The 12,536-nt window shown below is 41.2% G+C and overlaps 1 long non-coding RNA gene across 1 annotated transcript in view; it reads left to right on the top strand.

The window, feature by feature from the left end:
• LOC116401598 (uncharacterized) overlaps nucleotides 1-12,524 on the top strand; it is a 28,744-nt gene extending 16,220 nt beyond the window's left edge. Inside the window, exons 3-5 of the long non-coding RNA XR_004214007.1 lie at nucleotides 1,694-1,759; nucleotides 5,171-5,243; nucleotides 11,274-12,524. This is a non-coding gene — a long non-coding RNA (uncharacterized LOC116401598). The remainder of the gene's footprint in view (nucleotides 1-1,693; nucleotides 1,760-5,170; nucleotides 5,244-11,273) is intronic.
• The last annotated feature ends 12 nt before the right edge of the window (nucleotides 12,525-12,536 follow it).

Raw genomic sequence — 12,536 nt, 5'->3', positions numbered from 1 at the left:
GACAACCGAGATAGCAAAAAGCACGAGCATTCGACACAGAGTCCACAGATATCTTCAGAGTTTCTCTCCGTGGAACCATTACAATCCTACAGCCAACAAGCACCACAAAACCAAGCCACTCCACCGCAGAATAAACCATAAATGCTTCGTACCTTGAGACGAATCATGAAGAAAAATGATTCATATTCCGTTTTGCTGGCTAAAAACACTGTTGCTACGTATTTCCTGTGTTTTTTCAACTGTTTCCTGGAGTAAGGGGGGGTCAGACGAGCCTGGGGGACTGTGGGGGAAGGGATTTCACTTTCGGCAAATTTTTTACGGTAGTATATAAAAGTACAATTGAACAGCTGGAACAGCTGCTTCCAAAATGACAAATCAGCTCGACCTCCCGTGACCTCTCTGTACTAAAACCTCTCTAACTTTTCTTTGCTTCACTTTATCAAAGCAAAAATTTGCAGAGAGACTTCTGACATGTTGTGCTATGATTTGGGAGAGTTTTTAGCTTTCACCGCCATCATTAAAAAAAGATATTCATGCTTTCAGTGCTTTTTTTTCAGGTGAACCTGAAACTTTTCAATTTGAGCTGTGTGCCATCTTCATTCACTATTAACCAGTAACATATACACAATATTTACACATCTGAACACATCTCACAAGTTGATATAAGATATAAGCCGCCATGTATCAAACAAGGCAGAGGCTGTTTGGAAAGAATCTGGTATTGCTTTTTGGTATTACAATACTGTAAGCAAGGTTATGTATTGTATTTTTTAAATCTAATTTTAGAGAAACTCATAGTAAAGAACACACCACATATGTGTGGTCCCCAGCTCCTCCAGTCTGCAGGTGCATGAATGTGCATTAGTTATGATCCTGATGGGCAGGTGGCACCTTGCATGGCAGCCTCTGCCATCAGTGTATGAATAATGTGTGAAAGAGTGAATGATGACATGTAGGTTACAGCGCTTTGAGTAGAAAGACGCTCTATAAAGTTGACTTTTTTTAAGCAATCAGAACAGTGGGAACTGCATTTGCATTCATCACAGTCGCCGTAACACCCAACATCATAGCACTACTTTTTGTGCAATCTGAGCCTCTGTCTGCCACCAAGCTTTGCAGTGTTTTTAAATTTTTTTTACAAAACACCTTCCACTTTCTATGCTATCTATTTTACAAGAGCATCGTGGTTTCATCCTGTGCTTAGCGGCACCCGAGACCATTGAGATTGGTTTAAGGAGACACAAACAAGGCAGAGCGTTTTCCCCCTATCCCAGAATGATAATGTGTGGAGCCAGACCTTTCTTCAACTCAACACTGTGGAGATAGCTCTGTCAATGCGACACAGATGACATCATCAGGAATGTTTTCTTCGACTTGGCTCTTAGCCATAACCTCATGGAAAGACAGGGAAACCTCTTCCAGCTGAATAAACAATGTCCACATACCGTATGAGCATATCTGCTGAAAGATATTATTGCAGTCGTTTCACCCTCCAGGCCAGAAAGCACAACATCCTTCTTTTGACCCAGTTGGTAAGAAAAAAATATCTCATCTGGATTTGTTAGTGTGCAACATTATTGAGTCTTTTTTCCCCTGAACATCTGTGATTTTACACTTCACCACTTTGCCATGCATGTATTTCCTGAGCAACTTTCTCTCTCTCTCATTCTGTCACTTACTTTGTCTCCTCCAGAGTGACCGGTGGTGAGTTGTTTGAGGACATTGTTGCCCGGGAGTACTACAGCGAAGCCGATGCCAGGTTAGTGTGAAGCTCTGTTGTATTTCTGAGTTGACTGTATAAATGTGATGGGAAACCCATTTAGTCTACTTTGGCATCAAAGGCATATTCAAGCAGATACGCACTATAGAACAAAATGATATCCATACATATCATGAGATTACCTATAAGCTGCTTTTATGTGAATTACACACAATAATACAGGCCCTCTTCATGATGCAGTGCACAAGTGTTTCCTGTTGTGCTACCTTTGATCTGCCTTTTATTGCCAAAACCTCTCTTACTTCTTGTTCTACCTTTGTCCTTTGATTGTGAATCTACTTTCCCCAAAAGTACCTTCTGACCAGCTATTAAAATCCACTTTAAAAAAGAACCCTCTCTGATGTACAGTAAAGATTGATCTCAGAGCATTTCCATTCAATGTTCATCTAAGATTTTCAGTTAGCTAGATCCAAGTTTAACTTTCACTTGCTGGAGCAGCGGCAGAATTTGTCATTGAGAGTCGTAACTCTTTTCATGTCAGACAGCTTTATGTGTAAAGGATCTGGATTCTGTTTCGTAGTGGATTTTATTGATTTGTAAGAAAAGATTTTAAAGAGGACATCTGAAAGAGCTTTATAGATGGAAAAGAACATGCATGTGTATTGTTCTCTACTTGTCTATTGAAATTGCTTAAAGAAACCGTTCAACCATGTGTTTTCCTTTCAAGAGTGACGTGAAGATAAATAACAATCGCGTGTCTGTGTGTTAACTACTGATGTGGTTAAACTAGCTTAGCACAAAGACTGGAGCAGGTGAAACAGTTCAAAAATACACCAAAAAGATCCCTGATTAACTATCGTCATGTTTACCTTTTTGTTGATGTACAGATTAAATAAAGGGATATAATTAGTGGTTTTGGGCGCGTTATGAGTTTGAAGTATTTTCTCTTCTGCTAACAGCTGGGTGCAGTGATTGTCTGCAGAATCTGAGAATCTTGTCACCGCAATGTTTCCAGGTTTGGTCCGACTGTACATGCACAAAGACCTATACCAAAAGTTCCACTGTATCTGGCAGCCTGCATGATAGTTATCATAGTAATATGCTGCATTGTGCTGGGCGGATGGATAAACTGTTAATAAATAGATTCAGCACTTAAATCTCCAGGCCAGCTGTTTCCCTCCCTGCTCCCAGTCTTTATGCTAAGCTAGGCTAACATCATCTTGACTCCAGTTCTGTACTTAACACACAGACATGAGATTGATACAGATATTCTTGTCGTACTCCTGAAGAGAAAGTGAATCATCGTATTTCCCAGAACGTTGAACTATTCCTTTAGATCCTCCCCTTTGTCGAGTAGGTGTTGTTGTTTCATGTGTTGGGTGTGTTCTGTCAGCCTGTTCTTGTTCCTCTGTTTCCTGATATTTACCTGTTCTCCCTCTTCCTCTCCTTTTTGCTTCTGGCCTGGTCTCTCTCTCCTCCACAGTCACTGCATACAGCAGATTCTAGAAAGTGTAAATCACTGCCACGTAAATGGCATAGTGCACAGGGACCTTAAGGTTAGTAAGTGACGACAGTAACAGCTAAAAGACAAAGGCCTGCGGCACCTTGCCTCGCTCCTCCACTGCTTGACCAATCGACCAATTAACCTTTCACTGAGTGCCGCCTCCTTCCAAACCACACCCCCTCCTCCACCAGTCACCCACACACCACCACTTGACAGGAGTGTTGGTAAATCCCCCTGCTGCAGGGCATTGTGGGCAGGTTGGCTGGAGAGGAGGCGGTAGGTGGTGTAGTATTGGGGGGGGGGTAGATCTCATCATGGCCTGCCCCTCCTGAATGCCAGGGCACAAAGTGCATGTAGCATCTGTCCAACGCCATGCTCGGACACAGCCACTGAGAGGCAGTCACCTGAGGGAGGAGGAAGAGGAAGAAGAGCGATTTGTGGCTTTAGACACCAGTATAAATGGATGACAACTTGGGTTTCAAATTATGATACTAAATTTGTCCTCGTAGCTCAGGTTTGGGTTTTATTATAGATCACAGATCTGTGCTGTGTTTCAACCTAAAGCACCTCCACCATCACCATCACATCATCAATTATTGTAAGATCAATCGGACACTTCAGAGAGGATGTGGCTCCGTCTACATCAGGGCCGTTAGAGAGAAATATTTCATATCCACTTCCTCAACCAATATTGCCATTTTAATTTGAATTAGTTTATTTTATTTGTTGTATTGATGGTCTACATAGGACTACTTTAAAACTAGATGTTTATGTCAAGCATAATCACAACCCACGTACTGTATGTTAAAGTCCACAAAATATTCATTCAAGACTACACCATGACACCTGTCAGCTGTGTACAAATCTGTTTCCATAGCTTCTAGCTAGCTGGCTAGCTGCTAACTACTGATCTGAAATGGTAGCCCTGACTCAGGACCAGTCCTGAACAGTGAATGTGAAGCAACCAGCTAGATTGTCTATTTAGAGAGAGACTTACCACGCAAAAGGATAGAGAATGGTTCTTCTTCCTTGAGGAGACAATTTTTGTCTGAGCGCAAATAGTACAGACACAAGCGTGCAGAGATCATCCTAACCTGGCAACGTCTGCCAGTCTGGCCAAATCGCATATTTAGCATTGAGTAGCTATTGCCTACTACATATTCTGGCTACCCTTGTCTGCCTATAGGCTATAGCCAGAAGCACATTTGCTAAACTTTTCTTGCTTAGAGATCGTTACTTATTGCTGATTTTGGAATAAATAATAAGTCATTCAATTATGGTTTTGATACAAAAAAAATTTATCATTGAGCCTGAGGAGATTATTATAATTATTCGACTGTCCCGTTAAAAGATGGCCACAAAAGTATCTCTCTGATCGAATGCAGAAACGATACGTCCTGAGTCTATGTTCCAAACACTCTTCTTGTTTTAATATTTATAAATAGTGTCAAAATTTCAGTTCCAGTAATTTCTAGTTTGTTGTGTTGACAGAATAAAGAAGGAACAAAACCTGCATCTTCATCAACACTGTTATTATTACCGAGCACCACAGCACACCTTGGTCTCCCTCCTCAGCCTCTCAGGGTCCGGCCTCCAGCTGGCCAGGGGCTAACACCACCTCTGTTTGGAGACTCTGGGACAGAACTGGCCGTGTTGTCACAGTTGTAGATGATTACAAAAATTACACCTATGTTTTTCTTTTCTGGGCCTGTCACAGCAAACATCAGTTGGTAACCGTGGCAACACGGATAAACATTTTGAACATTGCGTAAGTGGTCCACTTAGCGGGCCTCATTATGGCTGCTGGGAGGGTCCATTGCCACATTGCTGCACAGTCTCTCTGCTAACACGGCCAGCGGTTCCCCGAGTGTCAAAGCCAGCTCACAGCCACAGACAGTGAGTGATAGCTTGTCACTAACACATGGCCCCCTGGTGTTTGCATGCAGTCATTGCATTCAGCAGATCCTAGAGGCCGTGCTCCACTGCCACCAGATGGGCGTGGTCCACCGCGACCTCAAGGTAAGTACACTCACCGTGAAGATCTTTTCTGTTGTGTCCTGTGGCCCCACACTCCAACATGCTAACCTCCCCCCCCGCGTTGGTCCTCTTCTTTTACACATCTATGCTGATGCAGCTCTACTCCTGTCAGTTCTTGTTTGAAAATCCCATTACACCATTACTTCCCCAATTCAATTGGAGTTTTTATCTCGTATCTTCCAGAGTCGTGTTTCGATAAAATATCAACCTCACACTTTTTGATGGTCAGTGTTTTAAATGTCTGTTAAATCATATTCACATTGGCATGGGTGCAACAATTGCTCTTTGTATCTATTTAGTGTGTCATTGTGGAAAACGGCCAACACAGTATCTAGGAACAACATCCTGACAAAGAGACTGACAGAGTTTTTCAGCCTCTGACGTGTTCTATCATGTTGACCTGTCGGACCACAGAGCGTCGCTTTTTGATTCTGGCTATTTGCTCACTTTTAGTGTTGAAGACGGTGTATTTAGGTATCAACTAACGGAACTAGCACTACACACAGTGCTGAGGAAGGGATAGGTACTGAAACCTGGTGTTAAATAGGCACAGGTGCCAAATTATTAAAGACTGGAGTATTGAAAACACTTTGACGATATTGGTTCTTTTACTTTTAAAGGTTTGGTTTATTTTATTATCTTCTCTGTGCCGGGGCAGAGCTCCTCTAACTACACACACACACACACACACACAGCAAAGTCGATGAACAGCAGATCAGAGAGGTTGGGTGGAGACAGTGAAGTGAAGATTACTCTAGTTGATGACAAGTACGCTCTTTACTGTTGCAATAAAACCTTCACAATCAAAAAGCCAATACTTTATCCATCTGTTGAACAAGCATAAACATGTAGAAAAGTGATTATTCAGTATGATCTGTCTGCAGTCTTCTTCTGTGGGCGACCGTGGCTTACTGGGTAGAGAGGGTTGTCCGCCATCCGTGTCCTGTGTCGAAGTGTCCCTGAGTAAGACACTGTACCCCTAACTGCTCCCCAGGCGCCTGTAATTGGCAGCCCACTGCTCCCTATATACTGTATACAGGGATGGGTCAAATGCAGAGAATAATTACCCCACTGTGGGACTAATAAAGGAATGTTTCTTCTTCTTCTTTCTGTTTCTTTTTCTTCAGTCTCTCATCCACCGCTGCTGTTTTACACAAGCACAGCGCGCTAGCTTAGCTCATAGAAACGTTTTACAAACCAGCTAAAACAAAAGCTGTCTGTCTGCAGTCTAACCCTTTATCTTAGTTTGTCATCTTAAACATCTTGTAAACTTCTCTGCTGGCTGAGACAAAGCAGCTGCTTCTCCCTCTACCAGCGGTGCCTGCAGGCAGTGAATCACATCAGAGGGATGACTGATACTGACTGAAAGATGTTTAATAATATAAAAAGCAATTAGTAATGAAAAAGAACCGATAAGAGTATCGATATGATACCCATCCCTACTGCTGAGTACCTCTCTGCTCTGCCTGTTTGGCTAACTGCTAACAGCTAATGGAACTACCAGTACACACACTGATGAACCTCACCGTCACTGAGCTGCTGCTTCGCTGGCAGCTTGGTGAGTTTAAGTTGTTTTCTGCAAGATTATTTGACTTGTCTTATATGACGACTTCGAGCAGATTGCATACATCGCTGCTTGTTATTGAGTTTGATTGAAGTGTGTTTTATGATGCCTCACAGCCCATTGTGAGTTGTATTCATTCAATCCCACAGCAGTCGTCATTGCAGACACCTAACGGAGGTCTGCGTACACTGATTGCACCTTTGTAGTTGTAGTTAAAATGATTATGCCCATTGTTAAATGACTGCAGGATTTCTGGCTTTGATACTTTAGTTCTTGGAACAAGTTATCTTGCTCGAGTTATTTTCTCTTGAAATACAACTTCCCCTTCCCAATGTGGTTTTGGCTGCATTTGGAGAATAATGTACGTCCATGGAGGATGCCCACTTTCTAGTAGTAAAGTTGGTTGATGTACTCAAACACCATCTCCTAACTGGGTCATAGAACTATTTCTAATTGAAGGATACAGATGCAATATGGGGTTAGGGTCACTTATGAGATGGACTATTTGAATGCATTTAACTGAGGTCAAATGTCTCATCATGATGAAATGTTAATTCAACATTAGTGAACATTACTTCCACAGTGGTCTCCATCTTTCATGCTGCTTTTTCTCCCTGTGGTTTGCTCCTAAAGCTCTGATTTGCTAATCAAATGAACCAGGTGTGTCTGAGGTTTGGTTTATACACAGCAATAATAAGCTCCGATTTTGCATTTGCCGACTGCCCTCTTTGCACTCTGATTGGCTGTTGCCAGGCAGCTGCTACAGCTCACTGCAGAAACACAAAGCAATACAAATACAACCTTAACAAATAAGCAAGCTGCAGAGCAGGGGCTCCATGGAAAACACTGTTTGCCACATTGTGTGTGTATTCATGTGATTTCATTTCTCAAGATAAGGGTTTTGAGGAAACACAAGCAAACAGGAAAGTAACACATAGCTGTCTTAATAAAGTTCTTGTAAAGCTCTAAAGTTTATGTGAAGAGTCTAGACACATGTTTTTTTTGTGGAGCACTAATGTCTCATTCAGGCCTGCTACAGAACATATACCATTATGGTAGTTGTGACCAATGTAGCCTTGAGCTGCCCTCCTTGAGCTACAGAGATCTGGTTCGATCGCTTCTTTCTAACCCTTTACCTCTAGATGTATTTATTTCTCATACTTGCTGTGTTGAGTCTGAACTGACGCAGACTCAAGAGACATCCCTTGAGAACCTTTATCAGACTTCTCACAGCTCCCTCTAGAGACAAAGGATTTGTATAACTTTTAAATTACATATGCAGAAGTGCTCCATAAGACCTCTTCAACAAACGTTGATGTGTAAAATCTGTGTAGTTCCCCTTAAGATCCACTTCCTGACAAAGAGTTATGAAGCTGTTCTGGAGTTTCATGGTGGACCAACACCTTACTCAGCCACCCATCCGTAGTTCACTGACTTGTTTTATGCTGCATTCACATGGAATCAGGCAGACAATATCGTTATATAGTGAACAAGGGCAGGACTGTAAAATTCGATGATAACGGCAGTGGTAATGGTGGACTACATTGCTGTCCAAAATTAAAGTATTTTTACTTTTTGCTATCCTCCACAACGAAATTTACAACTGGATGTTAAGTAGTTCTCCCACACCGGAGACGGTTGGTTAAATTTGTAATAGAATATTAGGAGAAAGCTGCATTTATAGCAGCATTAGTAGAATATTTAGATAACATAGAACACACAAAATAATTGTATTTCTTATTTTTAATCACCATTGCTATTTCCTTATCTCTCTAATTTTGGTCTGAAAGAAAATCCCAGTTATGTGCAATTACTAGTGAGAGTAACTTGTCGGATAATCTGTGATATTCTCCTTTGAGACAAAGATTTTAAAACCTGGGGAGAAGTTGTTTGTGTTTGCCAGCAGGTTGAGTTTGTGCTCTTGTCAGTAATAGTAGTAGTCCTCCAGACCCAAGCAGAACCCCAGCCTGGTTCAGCTGGCCAGTAATTCTATTAACATGATGACTTGCAGTATTACAGAATCCAATTACAGCCATAGCACACCAGTAGCAAGGAAGGAGCATAACTCCAGATCAATCTGATATGAACTGCACATTGCAGAAACAAATGCAGAAACCCAGTCATGTGTTTGAGTATGTATACCCAGCAAATATGTTCAGGTGGTAAACCATAAGTAGGTCACAGTTAAACCAGGAAGTCCGACTGTAAACTGTAATGGATGTTAACAACAAACGGGTAATAATTGTACGGTTTGCCCTCCAAACAAGTCTAGCTAACTTCAGGGTTTGTTTAAATGTTGGCTGATCATCTGACCCCCTTGTCGGACTTCTTTTTAGCAATGTCTATGTGTTTCTAGCTCTTGACATTTAATTTGGGAATAAATTGTTAACTAACAGAAATGATGGCCCTAAGGACCAAAATGAGACCCAAGTTGAGGGTAAGAGAATGGTGAGAAGGGGCGGGGGTAAACAGATGTTGAGGAGCGTTTGCAATGACTGCATGATGCTGATGAATGCATTTACCCAGAATCCTCCCTCTCTCCTCTTTTCCCTTTTGATTTATTTTATTCCCCCTTCCTGAACTGCACGCCTCAGAATTCACACATGCTCTACTAACTGCCTAACCAACCTTGACATATTAACATTGACTGATGAATCCAATTTGATGAAATATCTGATGCTTCCTGGAATGAAAACAGTGTAACAAAGTATGTGTAAGCAGCCATTATTCATTCTTGGCCTCTCCTACATCTATTTTCACCAATGACAAGGCCTCCGATGTATCGACAGATCATCTTCACTCTTTAGCAAATCTTGAGATTGACAGGAATAACATTTTAATGTGATCACCAAGTTCTCCATACAGCCTGATGTGGCTTCTCAGGTGTAGCTTCTGAGAATATAGACAGGAAGTCTCTTTCTGTATCATCAATGATCCAGAACCAGAAACATGTTTAGTAACAAACAAATCACTTTTAAAAGGGAGGGACAAAGCAGAACAAATTCATTCATCTACTACTTATCTGTTCAGCCAAATTGTAGCTTCACTGGCAAAAATCCTCTGAGTCACTTTGTTTAGGTTAGGGAAAGATGCTGGTTTTACATATTTATATCTAAATATTAATAAAGCAAACCCACCCGTGTTGTGCTTTGCTATTTACTTTGCCTAGCTGGCAGTTGCCTACACATAAAATGTCAATCATGCTGTAGTGGCTACAAGACAATGTTTTCATTGAAACAACTTTAATATAATTTGCAGATCACAAAGTTTTGTGTATTTGCAGAAACTTTCATGACAACATTTTTATGTTGATGAAAAGAAAATTGTCTCAAAATTGATTTGCTGTGGCACATTAGAATGCAAGCATAAGTTTCTTAGGAGACATATTTTTTTAAAGTGCCTGCCTTTTTCAACAGACAGCTTCTCAGATGCTTCTATGTCACAAACCATCTGATGCGTCAGGTTGGGTTCAACATGCAGCAGTTTTCAGCTGAATCAGGTGCTTCTGGACTGCAGCTCACTGATGGATTTGCAGCCTTAATTACTGCAAGCACTCCTATTGGGATTGTCAAGTGAGGAAATACAAAACTCCCTGATGAGGGCAATGGGCTGCATCTTTTTTTTACATGTAGCAATATCTGTTAAACATAGGAACAGTATGTTAGAGTGAAATAAAAGTAGAATTAATATATATGAGAGGCTCAGAATGAATTACGGCTTTCGTGGCCCTTAATAATATACAACCAGGGTGAACACTGTTTTTAAGATAACTTGGTGTAACTGTTGCAAGATAAAAGCAGCTTTATTGTTATTACATTACAGCTCAGTCATTCTGAATCTTCTCCCATTTGGCTGCATCAAGGAAACCGCTTTGAAAATGTCAGCAAATACATTATTCATCCTCTCCGAACATTTGCTGAAGCTCCTCCTGCTGGGGTTTGGCATGAGTCAGTGTCCGGCTCTCTCAACCAGTCCGTCTCCACCAGCCAGGCACACACACACAATTCGACTACAGCCCACCAGCATCTTGTTGAATGGCATCCACCCAATGCCACAAGTCCGAAGTCTGCCGTGGCTCCTGACTGACTCATGTTGAGCCTGATTACGTTCAGGTTCAGTCGTGACGTTGTGTGTGTGTGTGTGGAGGCTGGACTCTGACTCCAGTAGACATGTGTCCTTCGGACTGGACAGCTGCTTCAGTTGGCCTGTAGCTCAGCTATTTGTCCTAACTGCTCAAACTCACTGTGAGACATCCGTCTTTAATGTTATCACTCTGTGAACTCTGGCAGCCCTTCCTGCTGCTTAAAAGACTTTGACCTGCCCGTAACAAAAACACAACAAAATCTGAAAGGCTTTACCTCAGTCATGGTTATTTTCATTTTACAATGATATCACTGTATTTGTGCAAGGTACTGAACGTTTTTTTTTCTGTGTCTCTTCACTTCAAGCCAGAGAATTTACTCTTAGCCAGCAAGTTGAAAGGGGCAGCGGTCAAACTGGCAGATTTTGGCCTGGCTATTGAGGTGCAGGGAGAACAGCAGGCATGGTTCGGTGAGTATATGCAACTTTCTAAATGAGTTTGTCATGAATGAATGAACTCTTGGTTGATTTTTGTGAGTTTTCACTCCTTTTATTTAAATAATATCGATCAATGGGAATGTTTGAGCTAATATACATAGCTCTAGGATAGTTTAATTAGAATTAAAATTATCAGAGTTCTAGGGGTGTAGGGATCATGTTGATAGGATCTTCTGTTCTTTAGTTCTGTCAAAAAATGCCCAAAACCAAAAGGCCCATTTTCATGGATACTATTGTTTTTTTTCTTTTTCTTCAGGTGTGATTATTATGATTTTAATATTTTCCCAACTGGTTTTCTATCATATAGATAGATGGGAGGCAGGTTTTTTTTCCTGGTGGGTGGTCATCAGTTATCATGCTTCATAGTCAAACAGTAGTTGTTCCAGGTCCTTACACAAATAGAAAATGCAATGCCTGTAAGCATATCTATTTATAATTACATATACACACTAAAGAATAATTTTACTTCAAAAATCCATCCCCTTTAAAAAGTAAAAAGATCTGTATCCTCTCGGATGCACACATCCTATTTCACACCTCTCTAAATGTTTGATTCAATGAAAATTCAATGAACCTCTTCAATTATGCTATTTTACCAATGATGCCCTTTGTACCTGTCTAAAGCGACTAGGTGCGCCACTGCTCTCGGCTCTTATATCAACCTTGGATTGGACATATTTCAGACCTATTTCTTCTCCATGTTCCCTGTAGAACAGAGAAATAATTGGTCTATTCCCCTCAGCTGCAGCCTCCATCTGGAACCAGTTCACTTCATCTTCTGACTTTAGCACTAGTCCTACTACGTCTCATAGGGTCTGCTGCTACTTTAAGGCTTTTTTGTTTCAAGTAGGCTGCATGTTGCTGGTCACAAACCTCGGCTCATGAACTTCACTGTATTGGACCACTGATCCTTAGCTACTGTGAAATGTTTTGTTTTTAGAAGAGGGTCCTTAAAAGCTTTTGATAGACTTCGAAATAGAGCAGGTGGAGAATTCCTTATCGGGCTAAACAAATCTATTAATGAGTGATATTGTCAAAGCTTTTCTTAAAATAGAGGGGTATTTTAAGTAAGGTATGGTGTGTTTATGTGTGTGTGTGTGTGTGTGTGTGTGTGTGTGTGTGTGTGTGTGTGT

The sequence above is a fragment of the Anarrhichthys ocellatus genome, unplaced genomic scaffold (assembly GCF_004355925.1).
Source record: "Anarrhichthys ocellatus isolate YVR2014 unplaced genomic scaffold, GSC_Weel_1.0 scaffold552, whole genome shotgun sequence".
In the NCBI taxonomy this organism is placed as follows: Eukaryota; Metazoa; Chordata; class Actinopteri; order Perciformes; family Anarhichadidae; genus Anarrhichthys; species Anarrhichthys ocellatus.
The sequence above is the reverse complement of the archived record's forward strand: the minus strand, read 5'-3'. Positions and strand labels throughout refer to the sequence as shown.